Consider the following 19,171-nt stretch of genomic DNA (forward strand, 5'->3'; position numbering starts at 1 on the left):
TTATCAACTGCATTTGTTCTTGGTGTAGCAATTTAAATGGCCAGTAGTATAGTTAGAGACAACCATTAGATTTACTCCTGGTATATAATACATTTTTTTTAAAAAATAACGTATTAAACAATGCAATGCCACATTGTTCAATCATATTTCACTGTCGGTCACTGCACACACTATACACACATCGTTTCGTAACACTTCACAAACTACACACACACACACACACACACACACACACACACACACACACACACACGCGCGCGCGCGCGCGCACACGCACACACACACACTAGTGGATTAATTACATGTGAGACATGTTTGAAGTGGTGATGAAGCCATGCAGTATTTTCGGTCGCAGGTACGTAACGGAATCCTGAAAACGCATCGGTGCGCGTCGTATTGCGGGAGAACCGCCGGTACGGTGAGGCGGGTTAACGCGGCTGCAGTGATCGATGTTTTCGCCAGATTTGGCACGGCTGCTCGTTGGTGATGAGAGGGGTGGCGGGAGGGGGGAGCGTCGGAGATAGCCCGTACCAGCTGCCGCTGGCGGCTTAGGTCAGTGCGCGGCCGTTCAGTCCTGGGCCGCAGGGTGTCTGTTGCAGCCATGAGCCGTTGGACGCGTAGAATTCCAGCAGCTGGAGGGTCGCAGCTGTTCGTGCCGCGAACGGTCGCGCCGGCGACTGCTGCTTGCGTAATAGATGATTTGCTGTAGTCAAGTAAGTCTAACTTTAGATTAAGAAGCAAACGATTCCTTAAACTCTGCAAACGTTATATGTTTCTACCTACATCTACATACGTACTCCGCAATCCACTGTGCGTGGCGGAGGGTACCTCGTACTACAACTAGCATCTTCTCTCCCTGTTCCACTCCCAAACAGAACGAGGGAAAAATGACTGCCTATATGCCTCTGTACAAGCCCTGATCTCTCTTATCTTACCTTTGTGGTCTTTCCGCGAAATGTAAGTTGGCGGCAGTAAAATTGTACTGCAGTCAGCCACAAATGCTGCTTCTCTAATGAAACTTCCTGGCAGACTAAAACTGTGTGCCGGACCGAGACTCGAACTCGGGACCTTTGCCTTTCGCGGGCAAGTGCTCTACCAACTGAGCTGAGCTGAAGAAAGGATATTTTCAGGACTGCTAGTTCTGCAAGTTCCGCAGGAGAGCTTCTGTAGAGTTTGGAAGGTGGGAGACGAGGTACTGGCAGAAGTAAAGCTGTGAGGACGGGGCATGAGTCGTGCTTGGGTAGCTCAGTTGGTAGAGCACTTGCCCGCGAAAGGCAAAGGTCCCGAGTTCGAGTCTCGGTCCGGCACACAGTTTTAATCTGCCAGGAAGTTTCACATCAGCGCACACTCCGCTGCAGAGTGAAAATCTCATTCTGGAAACATCCCCTAGGCTATGGCTAAGCCATGTCTCCGCAATATCCTTTCTTTCAGGAGTGCTAGTTCTGCAAGTTTCGCAGGAGAGCTTCTGTAAAGTTTTGAAGTTAGGAGACGAGGTACTGGCAGAAGTAAATCTGTGAGAACGGGTCGTGAGTCGTGCCTGGGTAGCTCAGTTGGTAGAATTGCCGGCACGGTAGCTCAGCGTGTTCGGTCAGAGGGTTTAGCTACCCTCTGTAACAAAAAAACTGAGTGAACGAATCAACGATCTACCTGAACAGGTGTCATCGGACGTCCGCCACGAACAAATTCAACGACGAACAATCTAGAACAAAATGAGACAAAAAAAAAATTAAAAAAGTTGGTAGAGCACTTGCCCGCGAAAGGCAAAGGTCCCGAGTTCGAGTCTCGGTCCGGCACACAGTTTTAATCTGCCAGGAAGTTTCATATCAGCGCACACTCCGCTGCAGAGTGAAAATCTCATGCTGGTTCTCTAAATTTCCTCAGTAGCGCTCACGACAAGAAAGCCTCCTTTCCTCTAGAGACTCCCACCCGAGTTCCTGAAGCATTTCCGTAACACTCGCATGATGATCAAACCTACCCGTAACAAACCTAGCAGCCCGCCTCTGAATTACTTCTATGTCCTCCCTCAATCCGACCTGATAGGGATCCCAAACGCTCGAGCAGTACAGAATAGGTCGTATTAGTGTTTTATAAGCGGTCTCCTTTACAGATGTACCACATCTTCCCAAAATTCTACCAATGACCGAAGACGACTATCCGCCTTCCCCACAACTGCCAATACATGCTTGTCCCACTTCATATCGCTCTGCAATGTTACGCCCAAATATTTAATCGACGTGGCTGTGTCAAGCGCTACACTACTAATGGAGTATTCAAACATTACGGGATTCTTTTTCCTATTCATCTGCATTAATTTACATTTACCTATATTTAGAGTTAGCTGCCATTCTTTACACCAATCACAAATCCAGTCCAAGTCATCTTGTATCCTCCTACAGTCACTCAACGACGACACCTTCCCGTACACCACAGCATCATCAGCAATCAGCCGCACATTGCTATCCACCCTACCCAAAAGATCATTTATGTAGATAGAAAACAACAGCGGACCTACCACACTTCCATGGGGCACTCCAGATGAAACCCTCACCTCCGATGAACACTCACCATCGAGGACAACGTACTGGGTTCTATTACGTAAGAAGTCTTCGAGCCACTCACATATTTGGGAACCAATCCCATATGCTCGTACATTAGTTAGGAGTCTGCAGTGGGGCACCGAGTCAAACGCTTTCCGGAAGTCAAGGAATATCACATCCGTCTGATACCCTTCAACCATGGTTCGCAGGATATCATGTGAAAAAAGCGGGAGTTGCGTTTCGCAGGAGCGATGCTTTCTAAAGCCGTGCTGATGCATGGACAGCAACTTCTCTATCTCAAGGAAATTCATTATATTCGAACTGAGAATATGTTCGAGAATCCTGCAACAAACCGATGTTAAGGATATTGGTCTGTAATTTTGAGGATCCGTCCTTCTACCCTTCTTATATACAGTCGTCACCTGCGCTTTTTTCCAGTCGCTGAGGACTTTACGTTGGGCAAGAGATTCGCGATAAATGCAAGCTAAGTAAGGAGCCAATGCAGTAGAGTACTCTCTGTAAAACCGAATTGGAACCCCATCAGGACCTGGCGATTTATTTATTTTCAACCCATTCAGCTGCTTCATAACCCCAGGGATGTCTATCATTATGTCCTCCATACGGGAATCTGTACGAGACTCAAACGGCGCTATGTTTGTACGATCCTCCTGCGTGAAAGATTTCTCAAATGCTAAATTTAAAATTTCAGCTTTCGTTTTGCTGTCTTCCGTTGCCAGGCCAGACTGATCAGTGAGTGACTGGATGGAAGCCTTCGACCAGCTCACCGATTTTACGTAAGACCAGAATTTCCTTGGGTTTTCAGCAAGATCTTTTGCTAAGGTATGACGGTGGTAGTGGTTGAATGCTTCGCGCATCGCTCTTTTTATAGCAGCACGAATCTCTACTAACTTTTGCCTGACTTCATTCTCCCGATCTTTCTTGTACCGCGAGTGCAACTGCCTTTCCTTTCTGGGCATTCTCCGAATTGCGCTGTTAATCCACGGTGTGTCTTTTCCGTCCGTAACCCACTTTTTCGGCACATACTTGTCCAATGCGTGATGTTTCATAACAAAGCGGCTCTCGGCTTCTTAGAACTTCATCAGGTGGCAACAGAATGTCAAGACCATAGATATAATCTACATCTACATGGATACTCTGCAAAACATATTTAAGTGCCTGGCAGAGGGTTCATGGAACCACCTTCACAATTCTCTATTATTCTAATCTCGTATAGCGCGCGGAAAGAATGAACACCTATATCTTTCAGCACGAGCTCTGATATCCCTTATTTCATCATGGTGATCGTTCCTCCGTATGCAGGTCGGTGGCAACAAAATATTTTCACATTCGGAGGAGAAAGTTGGTGTTTGGAATTTCGTGAGAAGATTCCGTCGCAGCGAAAAACGCTTTTCTTTTAACGATTTCCAGCCCAAATCCTGTGTCATTTTTGTGACACTCTCTCCCACATTTCGTGTGTCCGTCAGAAATAAGACACACATACTGTAGATACATAAAATGATGAGGTAATGAGGTTTACAGACGAAATATTATACGGATAGTATTACATGTAACAAAAAAATGGCTCTGAGCACTATGGGACTCAACTGCTGTGGTCATAAGTCCCCTAGAACTTAGAACTACTTAAACCTAACTAACCTAAGGACAGCACACAACACCCAGCCATCACGAGGCAGAGAAAATCCCTGACCCCGCCGGGAATCGAACCCGGGAACCCGGGCGTGGGAAGCGAGAACGCTACCGCACGACCACGAGATGCGGGCACATGTAACAAAAAATGAAAAACTGTATTTACTATTGTAATCTAAATTTTCGTAGTAGAAACCTGGCTTAATAGAGAGGAAGAAGGAAATTGTGTTTCTCCGTTCATAACAAAACTGACATTCTTTGTCATATGTTTATTGATATCAAATATTTCCGGTGGAGTTGTCTTCCTGCTTTTCTTGTCAGTTAAGCAAAGCCTTACAACTGACATCTGATGAGTGGTTTTCAGATAAAAGACGTCCGGCAAAAGTTGAACCTGTCTTCTCTCGACTCCAGCTTCTTTCATGTTCTGATAACGTAACTGTCACAGCCGTCATTAAATGATCAGCATCAAAAGATGCCTTGTGTCTTGACTGCTGAACAATACTTAAGCTATGCTGTTGTTATTGTAAACGCAGGTCTACAGTTAAAAGTCTAGCTGTTTTGCACGGGTACCTGAACTTTTACTAGAATACGGGACAATGCACCAGTTTTTAAAACTAATGACTGGTTCCTGTTGGCCAGCAGATAGAAGTGGTGTAATTTTACGCACCTTTCTTTTCTATATAACACTGTGTTACCATTCTGGAATCGGTTAAGTACGAACGTCTGTAATTCGGTTAGACAGTCTGATTCGGATAATGAAACTAATATGAGGGCAACCACCATGCCCGACGAAAATGTGACAGTAGCTACAAAAAACTGGAGCACTATCTTATATGTTAAAAAAGTTTCAGGCAACCTTGCGAAGAAGTTAGTCTTGCAACCAAGGACGAGCATAGTTAAATTATTATTCAACAGCGAAAACACAATTAAAATTTCGGTGGAAAGTGGTGTGTATAAACTACCTCCGAGCGCTGTGGAAGAGTATACAGTATATTCGTTGGTTCACTGAGAAAGAGCGGAATGAATTAGGCTATCGGAAAACGAGAAAATCTGGAGACTAGAGAGACTCAGCCTTGTATAGAATATCTTTTAACAGAAAGCCGTCCATTCGATGTAGGTTGTGACGTTTCCCATACTATTGAGAAAAGTAAGGAATTGACATTACTGGAAATCTTTGAAAGCAGTAAACACTTGAAAAAGAATGACACCTTAGTTTTAAGTGATCGAACACACTTCTTTTTTCCCCTCTATTAAATGAAGTTAAAATTATGCAAATTTAGATTACAGTTTATTTTTTATATTTTGTTAAAAGTATCAAGATCCATGTAAGAAAGCAAATTTTTCTTTGCAAACTTCTCTATCACTCCGTTTTATGAATGTCTATTTGCGCAAATTGCACGTCATTTTACCTATTCTACCGATATTAAGTTGGCATTTAACGATGGACTACGAACCTGAAAGCCGGTTTGTGAGGAAACTGACAATAGAGTATTTACGGAACATCAGGAAAGTGTTTCCTTCCTAATGTTGCCAGAATTAGCACGTCGTGTCACGAACCGATGGAGAATTCACTTAATCTGAGCTTGAGACTTTACTGTCTTATTTATTGCTTTCATTCTTAAACGGTTTAAAACTGTGTGACGAACCGCACTTAGAATCAGATCCCTGGCCAGACAGAGATTTTCCCGAGATAAACAAGCACCCCAGATCTAATTCCGGTAGGTGCACACTTCATATACATGCACAGGGTGTTCCAAGAGGCCGGCTGGAGTGGTCGAGCGGTTCTAGGCGCTACAGTCTGGAACCGCGCGACCGCTACGGTGGCAGGTTCGAATGCTGCCTCGGGCATGCATGTGTGTGATGTCCTTACGTCAGTTAGGTTTAAGTAGTTCTAAGTTCTAGGGGACTGATGACCTCAGATGTTAAGTCCCATAGTGCTCAGAGCCATTTGAACCATTTGTTCCAAGAGGACACGGATATGACGGGAGTGATCATCCGAAGCGAAATTCTGACACACATGGGCTCTAAAATGCGTACCTTTACAGTTATAAGCAGTTATCCATGTTCTATACTTTGAAACAATTCTCTTCTACTACAAGCTGCTTCTGCTTTCCATATCTTGAGATAAGGTAGTACCGACCAAAACAAGAAAAAAAATGTCCTATAAACATGCGCCCTAAAGTGCATAGCTTGAAATCTACCGAGCGAGGTGGCGCAGTGGTTAGCACACTGGACTCGCATTCGGGAAGGCGACGGTTCAAACCCGCGTCCGGCCATCCGGATTTAGGTTTTCTGTGATTTCCCAAAATCGCTTCAGGCAAATGCCGGGAGGGTTCCCTTGATAGTGCACGGCCTACTTCCTTCCCCATCCTTCCTTATTCCGCTCGGACCGCTGACCTCACAGTTTGGTCCCCTCCCACGAACCAACCAAGCAACCTTGAGAGCTATAGACACTTGTTCGTCTGATGTGAAACTTATCTCTTGTAGCAACAAGTGCTCATAACTCTTAAGGTATTCATTTTAGTACTCATTTTTAACAGAAAAATTTTTCTTATTTTGGTCCGTACTACCTTCTCCCAAGGTATGGAAAACAAAGAGCTTGCTTCACAGTATCGAAGATAAAGAAGTACTCAGAGGTCTTCAGTTAAGCATTTTAGAGCCCACGTTTACTAGACGTTCCTAGGATCTATCGTTCCAGGCATATCGCAGAATATTGATCGTTCCTCCTGGAACACCCAGTATACTGCGCCTTCTGACGGGGGAACTTGTTATACTGCTACAATGTGACAAAAGGCATGGGACAGGATATGGCCATATACAGGGTGGTCCATTGATAGTGACCGGGCCAAATATCTCACGGAATAAGCATCAAACGAAAAAACTACAAAGAACGAAATTCGTCTAACTTGAAGGGGGAAACCAGTTGGCGCTATGGTTGGCCCGCTAGATGGCGCTGCCATAGGTCAAACTGATATCAACTGTGTTTTTTTAAATAGGAACCCCCATTTTTAATTACATATTAGTGTAGTACGTAACGAAATATGAATGTTTTAGATGGACCACTTTTTTCGCTTTGTGATAGGTGGCGCTGTAATTGTCACAAACATATGTCTCACAATTTTAGACGAGCAGTTCGTAACAGGTAGGTTTTTTAAATTAAATTGCAGAACGCAGGTACGTTTGAACATTTTATTTCGGTTGTTACAATGTGATACATGTACCTTTGTAAACTTATCATTTCTGAGAACGCATGCTGTTACAGCGTGATTATTTGTGAATACCACATTAATGCAATAAATGCTCAAATCATGTCCGTCAACCTCAGTGCATTTGGCAATACGTGTAACGACATTCCTCTCAACAGCGAGTAGTTCACCTGCCGTAATGTTCGCACATGCATTGACAATGCGTTGACACATGTTGTCAGCCGTTGTCGGTGGATCACGATGGCAAATATCCTTCACCTTTCCCCACAGAAAGAAATCGGGGACGTCAGATCCGGTGAACGTGCGGGCCATGGTATGGTGCTTCGACGACCAATCCACCTGTCATGAAATATGCTATTCAATACCACTTCAACCGCACGCGAGATATCTGCCCGACATTCATCATGTTGGAAGTATATCGCCATTCTGTCATGTAGTGAAACATCTTGTAGTAACATCGGTAGAACATTACGTAGGAAATCAGCATACATTGCACCATTTAGAACGCCATCGGTATAATGGGTCAGAAGTTATCCTTCCTCCCATAATGCCGCACCATACATTAACCCGCCAAGGTCGCTGATGTTCTATTTGTCGCAGCCATCGTGGATTTTTCGTTGCCCAATAGTGCATATTATGTCGGTTTAAGTAAGCGCTATTGGTGAATGACGCTTCGTCGCTAAATAGAACGCTTGCAAATACACTCCTGGAAATTGAAATAAGAACACCGTGAATTCATTGTCCCAGGAAGGGGAAACTTTATTGACACATTCCTGGGGTCAGATACATCACATGATCACACTGACAGAACCACAGGCACATAGACACAGGCAACAGAGCATGCACAATGTCGGCACTAGTACAGTGTATATCCACCTTTCGCAGCAATGCAGGCTGCTATTCTCCCATGGAGACGATCGTAGAGATGCTGGATGTAGTCCTGTGGAACGGCTTGCCATGCCATTTCCACCTGGCGCCTCAGTTGGACCAGCGTTCGTGCTGGACGTGCAGACCGCGTGAGACGACGCTTCATCCAGTCCCAAACATGCTCAATGGGGGACAGATCCGGAGATCTTGCTGGCCAGGGTAGTTGACTTACACCTTCTAGAGCACGTTGGGTGGCACGGGATACATGCGGACGTGTATTGTCCTGTTGGAACAGCAAGTTCCCTTGCTGGTCTAGGAATGGTAGAACGATGGGTTCGATGACGGTTTGGATGTACCGTGCACTATTCAGTGTCCCATCGACGATCACCAGTGGTGTACGGCCAGTGTAGGAGATCGCTCCCCACACCATGATGCCGGGTGTTGGCCCTGTGTGCCTCGGTCGTATGCAGTCCTGATTGTGGCGCTCACCTGCACGGCGCCAAACACGCATACGACCATCATTGGCACCAAGGCAGAAGCGACTCTCATCGCTGAAGACGACACGTCTCCATTCGTCCCTCCATTCACGCCTGTCGCGACACCACTGGAGGCGGGCTGCACGATGTTGGGGCGTGAGCGGAAGACGGCCTAACGGTGTGCGGGACCGTAGCCCAGCTTCATGGAGACGGTTGCGAATGGTCCTCGCCGATACCCCAGGAGCAACAGTGTCCCTAATTTGCTGGGAAGTGGCGGTGCGGTCCCCTACGGCACTGCGTAGGATCCTACGGTCTTGGCGTGCATCCGTGCGTCGCTGCGGTCCGGTCCCAGGTCGACGGGCACGTGCACCTTCCGCCGACCACTGGCGACAACATCGATGTACTGTGGAGACCTCACGCCCCACGTGTTGAGCAATTCGGCGGTACGTCCACCCGGTCTCCCGCATGCCCACTATATGCCCTCGCTCAAAGTCCGTCAACTGCACATACGGTTCACGTCCACGCTGTCGCGGCATGCTACCAGTGTTAAAGACTGCGATGGAGCTCCGTATGCCACGGCAAACTGGCTGACACTGACGGCGGCGGTGCACAAATGCTGCGCAGCTAGCGCCATTCGACGGCCAACACCGCGGTTCCTGGTGTGTTCGCTGTGCCGTGCGTGTGATCATTGCTTGTACAGCCCTCTCGCAGTGTCCGGAGCAAGTATGGTGGGTCTGACACACCGGTGTCAATGTGTTCTTTTTTCCATTTCCAGGAGTGTATCTTTCATCGTCCCGTAATTTCTCTTGTGCCCAGCGGCAGAACTGTACAAGACTTTCACAGTCGTCGCCACGCAATTCCTGGTGTGTAGAAATACGGTACGGGTGCAATCGATGTTGATGTAGCATTGTCAACACCGAAGTTTTCGAGATTTCCGTTTCTCGCGCAATTTGTCTGCTACTGATGTGCGGATTAGCCGAGACAGCAGCTAAAACACCTACTTGGGCATCATCATTTGTTGCAGGTCGTGGTTGACATTTCTCATGTGGCTGAACACTTCCTGTTTTCTTAAACAACGTAACTATCCGGCGAACGGTCCGGGCACTTGGATGATGTCGTCCAGGATACTGAGCAGCATACACAGCACACGCCCGTTGGGCATTTTGATCACAATAGCCATACACAACACGATATCTACATTTTCCGCAATTGGTAAACGGTCCATTTTAACACGGGTAATGTATCACGAAGCGAATACCGTCCACACTGGCAGAATGTTATGTGATACCACTTACTTATACGTTTGTGGCTATTACAGCGCCATCTGTCACAAAGCGAAAAAAGTGGTCCAACTAAAACATTCACATTTCTTTACGTACTACACGTATATGTAATAAAAAATGGGGGTTCCTATTTTAAAAAAACGCAGTTGATATCCGTTTGACCTATGGCAGCGCCGTCTAGCGGGCCAACCATAGAGCCATCTGGTTTCCCCCTTCAAGCTAGACGAGTTTCGTTCTTTGTACTTTTTTCGTTTGATGCTTGTTTCGTGAGATATTTGGCGCGGTCACTATCAGTGGACCACCCTGTATATGAGGGTTGTATCGCGTCTTGTGACAGCCAGAGCGAGAGCACCAGCAGCAGCGAGTACTGTTTGTATAAAGCGTTTATTTTGCATTTTGTTTACGACCTTCCACTAAGGAAGGGATTCTATTAGTGTTTATCTGCTCTGCATAGTAACCAACAGTTCTTGATAAAACTTTACGTAGTTTTCGTGTTAGATTACTTAGTGTTTTCTTGATCGTTTAGAACAGAAAGCGCCCTAAAACCGTCTTTTGTTTGTTTCGCGGCCGTTAGCCACTAGTCACTTGAATCAGCAGTTGTCTTGTGACAGCCAGAGCGAGAGCACCAGCAGCAGCGAGTACTGTTTGTATAAAGCGTTTATTTTGCATTTTGTTTACGACCTTCCACTAAGGAAGGGATTCTATTAGTGTTTATCTGCTCTGCATAGTAACCAACAGTTCTTGATAAAACTTTACGTAGTTTTCGTGTTAGATTACTTAGTGTTTTCTTGATCGTTTAGAACAGAAAGCGCCCTAAAACCGTCTTTTGTTTGTTTCGGGGCCGTTAGCCACTAGTCACTTGAATCAGCAGTTGTCTTGTGACAGCCAGAGCGAGAGCACCAGCAGCAGCGAGTACTGTTTGTATAAAGCGTTTATTTTGCATTTTGTTTACGACCTTCCACTAAGGAAGGGATTCTATTAGTGTTTATCTGCTCTGCATAGTAACCAACAGTTCTTGATAAAACTTTACGTAGTTTTCGTGTTAGATTACTTAGTGTTTTCTTGATCGTTTAGAACAGAAAGCGCCCTAAAACCGTCTTTTGTTTGTTTCGCGGCCGTTAGCCACTAGTCACTTGAATCAGCAGTTGTCTTGTGACAGCCAGAGCGAGAGCACTGCAGCAGCGAGTACTGTTTGTATAAAGCGTTTTTGTACTTATTTGCTGCGCTTAGCTTTTAAATAGTTTTTCTGGGAAAACCTAGCGTAGTTTTCGCGTCTCGTATTTCAGTGAGTGTTTCTTGATTATCAGAGTAGCTCATCAGAAGATTATCTTGGGAATTTGTCACCGTATAGAGTAGGGTAAACACAGTCATGTGTAGGGACTGTGGTTGTTGTGAGCGGACGCAAGGAGAATTGGCCACTCTCCGGGGACAGGTGGAGGCTTTGTCTGTTAGGCTCATCGAGCTCGAGGCGCAGGCGTCGGCTCGTAGTGGCGTTGGGGCAACTGTGGTGAGACCTATGCCTACTTCGGTGGCCTTGGAATCACATGGAACCCCTGATGTCGCTGCGTCTTCCGGCAGTGAGCATCTTACCGGTCAGCCATCACTCCAGGGTGAATGGCGGACAGTGGTGGGCTCGCGCGTGCCTGGCCGAAAGGCGAAGGTGGGATCTGGCCGCGTGGCAGCTGCCTTACCCCTTTCCAACAGGTACGGGGTGCTTCCTAGTGGTGATGACATCGTTTCCGAGCCACCACAGGATGCCTCGCCTGTTGGGCCAGTGGCCGATTCTCCGGCAAGGTCCCGACAGTCACAGAGGGCGGGCCTATTAGTTATAGGGAGCTCCAACGTTAGGCGGGTTATGGAGCCCCTCAGGAAAATAGCGGGTAGGTCGGGGAAGAATGCCAGTGTGCACTCGGTGTGCTTGCCGGGGGGTCTCGTCCGTAATGTGGAGGAGGCCCTTCCGGCAGCTATTGAACGCACTGGGTGTGACCGGCTGCAGATAGTAGCACATGTCGGAACGAATGACGCCTGCCGCTTGGGTTCTGAGGCCATCCTTGGTTCCTTCCGGCGGCTGGCTGATTTGGTGAAGACAACCAGCATCGCACGCGGAGTGCAAGCTGAGCTTAATATCTGCAGCACAGTGCCCAGAGTCGATCGCGGTCCTCTGGTTTGGAGCCGTGTGGAGGGTCTAAACCAGAGGCTCAGACGACTCTGCGACTATAATGGTTGCAAATTCATCGACCTCCGTTATTGGGTGGAGAACTGTAGGGCCCCCCTAGACAGGTCAGGCGTGCACTACACACCGGAAGCAGCTACTAGGGTAGCAGAGTACGTGTGGCGTGCACACGGGGGTTTTTTAGGTTAGAGGGACCCCCCCTTGGGCGAAACGATAAAATACCTGACGGCTTACCAGAGAGAACATTATCATCGTTGATAAAGAACGTCCGTCCTCAGAGACCAAAAACAGGAAAAGTTAACGTAATATTGGTAAACTGCAGGAGTATCCAGGGCAAGGTTCCTGAATTAGTATCTCTTATTGAAGGAAATAGTGCGCATATAGTATTAGGAACGGAAAGTTGGTTAAAACCGGAAGTGAACAGTAACGAAATCCTAGACACAGAATGGAATATATACCGCAAGGATAGGATAAACGCCAATGGTGGAGGAGTATTTATAGCAGTAAAGAATTCAATAATATCCAGTGAAGTTATTAGCGAATGCGAATGTGAAATAATCTGGGTTAAGTTAAGTATCAAAGGTGGGTCAGATATGATAGTCGGATGCTTCTATAGACCACCTGCATCAGCAACCGTAGTAGTTGAGCGCCTCAGAGAGAACCTGCAGAACGTCGTGAAGAAGTTTCGTGATCATACTATTGTAATAGGGGGAGACTTCAATCTACCAGGTATAGAATGGGATAGTCACACAATCAGAACTGGAGCCAGGGACAGAGACTCTTGTGACATTATCCTGACTGCCTTGTCCGAGAATTACTTCGAGCAGATAGTTAGAGAACCAACTCGTGAAGCTAACGTTTTAGACCTCATAGCAACAAATAGACCGGAACTTTTCGACTCCGTGAATGTAGAAGAGGGTATCAGTGATCATAAGTCAGTTGTTGCATCAATGACTACAAGTGTAATAAGAAATGCCAATAAAGGAAGGAAAATATATTTGCTTAACAAGAGTGATAGGGCACAAATCGCAGAATATCTGAGTGACCACCATCAAACGTTCATTTCTGAGGAAGAGGATGTGGAACAAAAATGGAAAAAATTCAGAAACATCGTCCAGTACGCCTTAGATAAGTTCGTACCGACTAAGGTCCAACGCGAGGGGAAAGATCCACCGTGGTATAACAATCATGTACGAAAGGTACTACGGAAACAAAGAAAGCTTCACCATAGGTTTAAGAGTAGTCGAATCATAGCTGATAAGGAAAAGCTGAACGAAGCGAAAAAGAGCGTAAAGAGAGCAATGAGAGAAGCATTCAACGAATTCGAACATAAAACATTGGCAAACAATCTAAACAAGAACCCTAAAAAGTTTTGGTCATATGTGAAATCGGTAAGCGGATCTAAATCCCCTATTCAGTCACTCGTTGACCACGATGGCACCGAAACAGAGGACGACCGAAGAAAGGCAGAAATACTGAATTCAGTGTTCCGAAACTGTTTCACTACGGAAAATCGTAACACGGTCCCTGACTTCAGCCGTCGCACGGACGCCAAAATGGAAAATATTGAAATAAACGATATCGGAATTGAAAAACAACTGCTATCACTTAGTAGCGGAAAAGCATCCGGACCAGACGAGATACCCTTAAGATTTTACAGTGATTATGCTAAAGAACTTGCCCCCTTTCTATCAGCAATTTATCGTAGATCTCTGGAAGAACGTAAAGTACCTAGCGACTGGAAGAAAGCGCAGGTCGTTCCCATTTTCAAGAAGGGGCATAAATCAGATGCGAATAATTATAGGCCTATTTCGCTTACGTCAATCTGTTGTAGGATAATGGAACATGTTTTATGTTCTCGTATTATGACGTTCTTAGATAATACAAATCTCCTTCATCATAACCAACATGGATTCCGCAAACAGAGATCATGTGAAACTCAGCTCGCCCTATTTGTCCAAGAAATTCACAGTGCCGTAGACACTGGCGAGCAGATTGATGCCGTATTCCTGGACTTCAGGAAGGCATTTGATACGGTTCCGCACTTACGTTTAGTGAAAAAAATACGAGCTTACGGAATATCGGACCAGGTTTGTGATTGGATTCAGGATTTCCTAGAAGAAAGAACACAACATGTCATTCTTAACGGTTCAAAATCTGCAGATGTAGAGGTAATTTCGGGAGTACCGCAAGGAAGCGTGATAGGACCTTTATTGTTTACAATATACATTAATGACTTAGTTGACAACATCGGTAGCTCCGTGAGGCTATTTGCAGATGACACGGTTGTCTACAAGAAAGTAGCAACATCAGAAGACTCGTACGTACTCCAGGAAGACCTGCAGAGGATTAATGAATGGTGTGACAGCTGGCAGCTTTCCCTAAACGTAGATAAATGTAATATAATGCGCATACATAGGGGCAGAAATCCATTCCAGTACGATTATGCCATAGGTGGTAAATCATTGGAAGCGGTAACGACCGTAAAATACTTAGGAGTTACTATCCGGAGCGATCTGAAGTGGAATGATCACATAAAACAAATAGTGAGAAAAGCAGGCGCCAGGTTGAGATTCATAGGAAGAATTCTAAGAAAATGTGACTCATCGACGAAAGAAGTAGCTTACAAAACGCTTGTTCGTCCGATTCTTGAGTATTGCTCATCAGTATGGGACCCTTACCAGGTTGGATTAATAGAAGAGATAGACATGATCCAGCGAAAAGCAGCGCGATTCGTCATGGGGACATTTAGTCAGCGCGAGAGCGTTACGGAGATGCTGAACAAGCTCCAGTGGCGGACACTTCAAGAAAGGCGTTACGCAATACGGAGAGGTTTATTATCGAAATTACGAGAGAGCACATTCCGGGAAGAGATGGGCAACATATTACTACCGCCCACATATATCTCGCGTAATGATCACAACGAAAAGATCCGAGAAATTAGAGCAAATACGGAGACTTACAAGCAGTCGTTCTTCCCACGCACAATTCGTGAATGGAACAGGGAAGGGGGGATCAGATAGTGGTACAATAAGTACCCTCCGCCACACACCGTAAGGTGGCTCGCGGAGTATAGATGTAGATGTAGATGTAGATGTAAATAAGGGCAGTACGTAGACGGAGCTGTCATCTGTACTCAGATGATTTTTGTGAAAACCTTTCCGTAGTAATTATGGGGCATGGTGGGCATTAAAAGACGCTGAACACGGAACGGTAGTTGAAGCTAGATGCATGGCACATTCCATTTCCGAAACTATTATGGAATTCAATATTCCGAAATCCACAGTGTCAAGAGTGTACGGACAATACCAGATTTCAGGCATCAGCTCTCAGTCGGCCGCTGGTGGCCGAGCGGTTCTGGCGTTACAGTCTGGAACCGCGCGACCGCTACGGTCGCAGGTTCGAATCCTGCCTCGGGCATGGATGTGTGTGTTGTCCTTAGGTTAGTTAGGTTTAAGTAGTTCTAAGTTCTAGGGGACTTATGACCATAGATGTTAAGTCTCATAGTGCTCAGAGCCATTTGAACCATTTGAACCATTAGTTCTCACCACAGGCAGCGCAGTGGCCGACGGTCTTCACTTAACAACCGATAGCAGTGGCGATTGCGTAGAGTTTTCAGTGCCAACTCGCAAGCAACACTGCATGAAATTACCGCAGAAATCGTTGTGGGACTAGCTACGAGCCGGCCGGAGTGGCCGAGCGGTTCTAGGCGCTTCAGTTTGGAACCGTGCGACAGCTACAGTCACAGGTTCGAATCCTGCCTCGGGCGTGGATGTGTGTGTCGTCCTTAAGTCGTCGGCACACGGACCGTGCTGTCGGACGTTAACGTTAAGCGTGCCAAGTTCAACGTGCTGCTGAACGCTCAGGAACTATGCGACTTGCGCGTACGGTACGTGGGACCAACGTGGTATACGCGATCGCAACGCATTCCAGCGGCAGTTTAGGGATGTTTCTAGTTCGTAAATCACACTGTTTACTCAACGGGCGCGCGTAAATTTCCCACGTTAGCTCTACTAAAACGCACATTTCCTCCATCGTCAGCGAAAGGGAAAGTACTATGTCCAATCAATAAGGACACAGGCTTATAAAAGTTCCATTACAAACAGTGCGTTACAAATTTGGTATACTTCTCTGCATAAGATAAACATTATTTAATCATTCCCACATTTTACTAAAACCCCAAGGTCAGTCTTGATCACTGTTCCTGCCCAGTAGCAGAATCTTTGCAACATGTGAATTACGAAGCGTAAAAGAAAAAGGAGCAAAATATCTTTATACAAATAGCGCAAGCTGTCCTTTAAATTAAACCAATCGAACAAAGTCACCCCTTAAAAAAAGGTGAACTTATATTTGCATAACATCAAATATTATAGTATATACTTATATTAAACTAATAATAAAGTATCAGAACCTAATAAAAATGCCAATGTCAGGAAAAAAAAAATTGCAATGTCCAGTCTTGAACCACCGCCTCAGCAACCATTTATTAGGGAACATTGACGCTACTCACTATGCTAAACCAACATCAAATTCCTAGCATCTAATCATATTTTCTTACCCTTGCTGGAAACCTTCATCGTGGCTATGTTACTGATTGAAATTTAATTATAGCAAATTGTGCCAAGAACAATGCAATTTGGGTGGATCTTCAGTGTGTGGCTGCCTTCAAATAGCCTACGCTCATAATACGCAAGTTACAATAATTCTCTTGCCACGAATATGATGTTTCTCATTATTTGATTGGAACGAATCACACAGTCAACAACGCGTTTTCCAGTGATTCTCAATTTTCTGGTGCTCAGAAACGGCATGTACACTCCTGGAAATGGAAAAAAGAACACATTGACACCGGTGTGTCAGACCCACCATACTTGCTCCGGACACTGCGAGAGGGCTGTACAAGCAATGATCACACGCACGGCACAGCGGACACACCAGGAACCGCGGTGTTGGCCGTCGAATGGCGCTAGCTGCGCAGCATTTGTGCACCGCCGCCGTCAGTGTCAGCCAGTTTGCCGTGGCATACGGAGCTCCATCGCAGTCTTTAACACTGGTAGCATGCCGCGACAGCGTGGACGTGAACCGTATGTGCAGTTGACGGACTTTGAGCGAGGGCATATAGTGGGCATGCGGGAGACCGGGTGGACGTACCGCCGAATTGCTCAACACGTGGGGCGTGAGGTCTCCACAGTACATCGATGTTGTCGCCAGTGGTCGGCGGAAGGTGCACGTGCCCGTCGACCTGGGACCGGACCGCAGCGACGCACGGATGCACGCCAAGACCGTAGGATCCTACGCAGTGCCGTAGGGGACCGCACCGCCACTTCCCAGCAAATTAGGGACACTGTTGCTCCTGGGGTATCGGCGAGGACCATTCGCAACCGTCTCCATGAAGCTGGGCTACGGTCCCGCACACCGTTAGGCCGTCTTCCGCTCACGCCCCAACATCGTGCAGCCCGCCTCCAGTGGTGTCGCGACAGGCGTGAATGGAGGGACGAATGGAGACGTGTCGTCTTCAGCGATGAGAGTCGCTTCTGCCTTGGTGCCAATGATGGTCGTATGCGTGTTTGGCGCCGTGCAGGTGAGCGCCACAATCAGGACTGCATACGACCGAGGCACACAGGGCCAACACCCGGCATCATGGTGTGGGGAGCGATCTCCTACACTGGCCGTACACCACTGGTGATCGTCGAGGGGACACTGAATAGTGCACGGTACATCCAAACCGTCATCGAACCCATCGTTCTACCATTCCTAGACCGGCAAGGGAACTTGCTGTTCCAACAGGACAATGCACGTCCGCATGTATCCCGTGCCAACCAACGTGGTCTAGAAGGTGTAAGTCAACTACCCTGGCCAGCAAGATCTCCGGATCTGTCCCCCATTGAGCATGTTTGGGACTGGATGAAGCGTCGTCTCACGCGGTCTGCACGTCCAGCACGAACGCTGGTCCAACTGAGGCGCCAGGTGGAAATGGCATGGCAAGCCGTTCCACAGGACTACATCCAGCATCTCTACGATCGTCTCCATGGGAGAATAGCAGCCTGCATTGCTGCGAAAGGTGGATATACACTGTACTAGTGCCGACATTGTGCATGCTCTGTTGCCTGTGTCTATGTGCCTGTGGTTCTGTCAGTGTGATCATGTGATGTATCTGACCCCAGGAATGTGTCAATAAAGTTTCCCCTTCCTGGGACAATGAATTCACGGTGTTCTTATTTCAATTTCCAGGAGTGTATATGTATAAGCTTGAAATGAATGCCAATATGGCGCCCCACAACTCTGTTCTGAAGGGAGACGGCGTGCGTGTGACGTAGGTGGCGTTGTGCCATCTCATTGGTCAACGCTAAGACGCACGCTCAGAATATCTGACATGCTAGATATTGCTCTGCACGTTCGGGAAGACTCCCGAACGTGCTACTCCACGCTATGACATCAGAAACTCGGCACGCTCAACGCTCAACGTTCGGATGCACGGTCCGTGTGCCGGCGGCTTTAGGTTAGTTAGGCTTAAGTAGTTCAGAGTTCTAGGGGACTGATGACCTCAGATGTTAAGTCCCATAGTGCTCAGAGCCATTTGAACCATTTGAACTAGCGACGGACGTATCCGTCAGGACAGTGCGGCGCAATTTCGTGTTAATGGGCTATGGCAGTAGACGACCGACCTGGGTGCCTTTGCTAACAGCACGGCATCGCCTCTCCTGTGCTTGTGGCCATATCGGTTGGTCCCTAGATGACTGGAAAATCGCGGCCAGGTCAAACGAGTCCCGATTTCAGTTCGTAAGAGCTGATGGTGCGGCACAAGTGTGGCGCAGACCGTGCAAGCTGGTGGTGGTTCCGTAATGTCGTGGACTGTGTTTGCATGGAATGTGCTGAGTTCCCTGGTCCAAGCTGGAAATGGCTACGTTCGGCTACGTGGAGACCACTTGCAACCAATCGTGAACTTCATGTTCCCAGACAACGACGCAATTCTTATGGATGA

The 19,171-nt window shown here is 46.8% G+C and overlaps 1 protein-coding gene across 1 annotated transcript in view; it reads left to right on the forward strand.

The window, feature by feature from the left end:
- The first annotated feature begins 569 nt into the window (after nucleotides 1-569).
- Nucleotides 570-19,171, forward strand: part of LOC126243780 (uncharacterized) — a 69,124-nt gene continuing 50,522 nt past the window's right edge. The window contains exon 1 of the mRNA XM_049948187.1: nucleotides 570-713. The gene's annotated coding sequence lies outside the window, so the exon portion shown is untranslated. The remainder of the gene's footprint in view (nucleotides 714-19,171) is intronic.

Source organism: Schistocerca nitens, chromosome 1, assembly GCF_023898315.1.
Source record: "Schistocerca nitens isolate TAMUIC-IGC-003100 chromosome 1, iqSchNite1.1, whole genome shotgun sequence".
In the NCBI taxonomy this organism is placed as follows: domain Eukaryota; kingdom Metazoa; phylum Arthropoda; class Insecta; order Orthoptera; family Acrididae; genus Schistocerca; species Schistocerca nitens.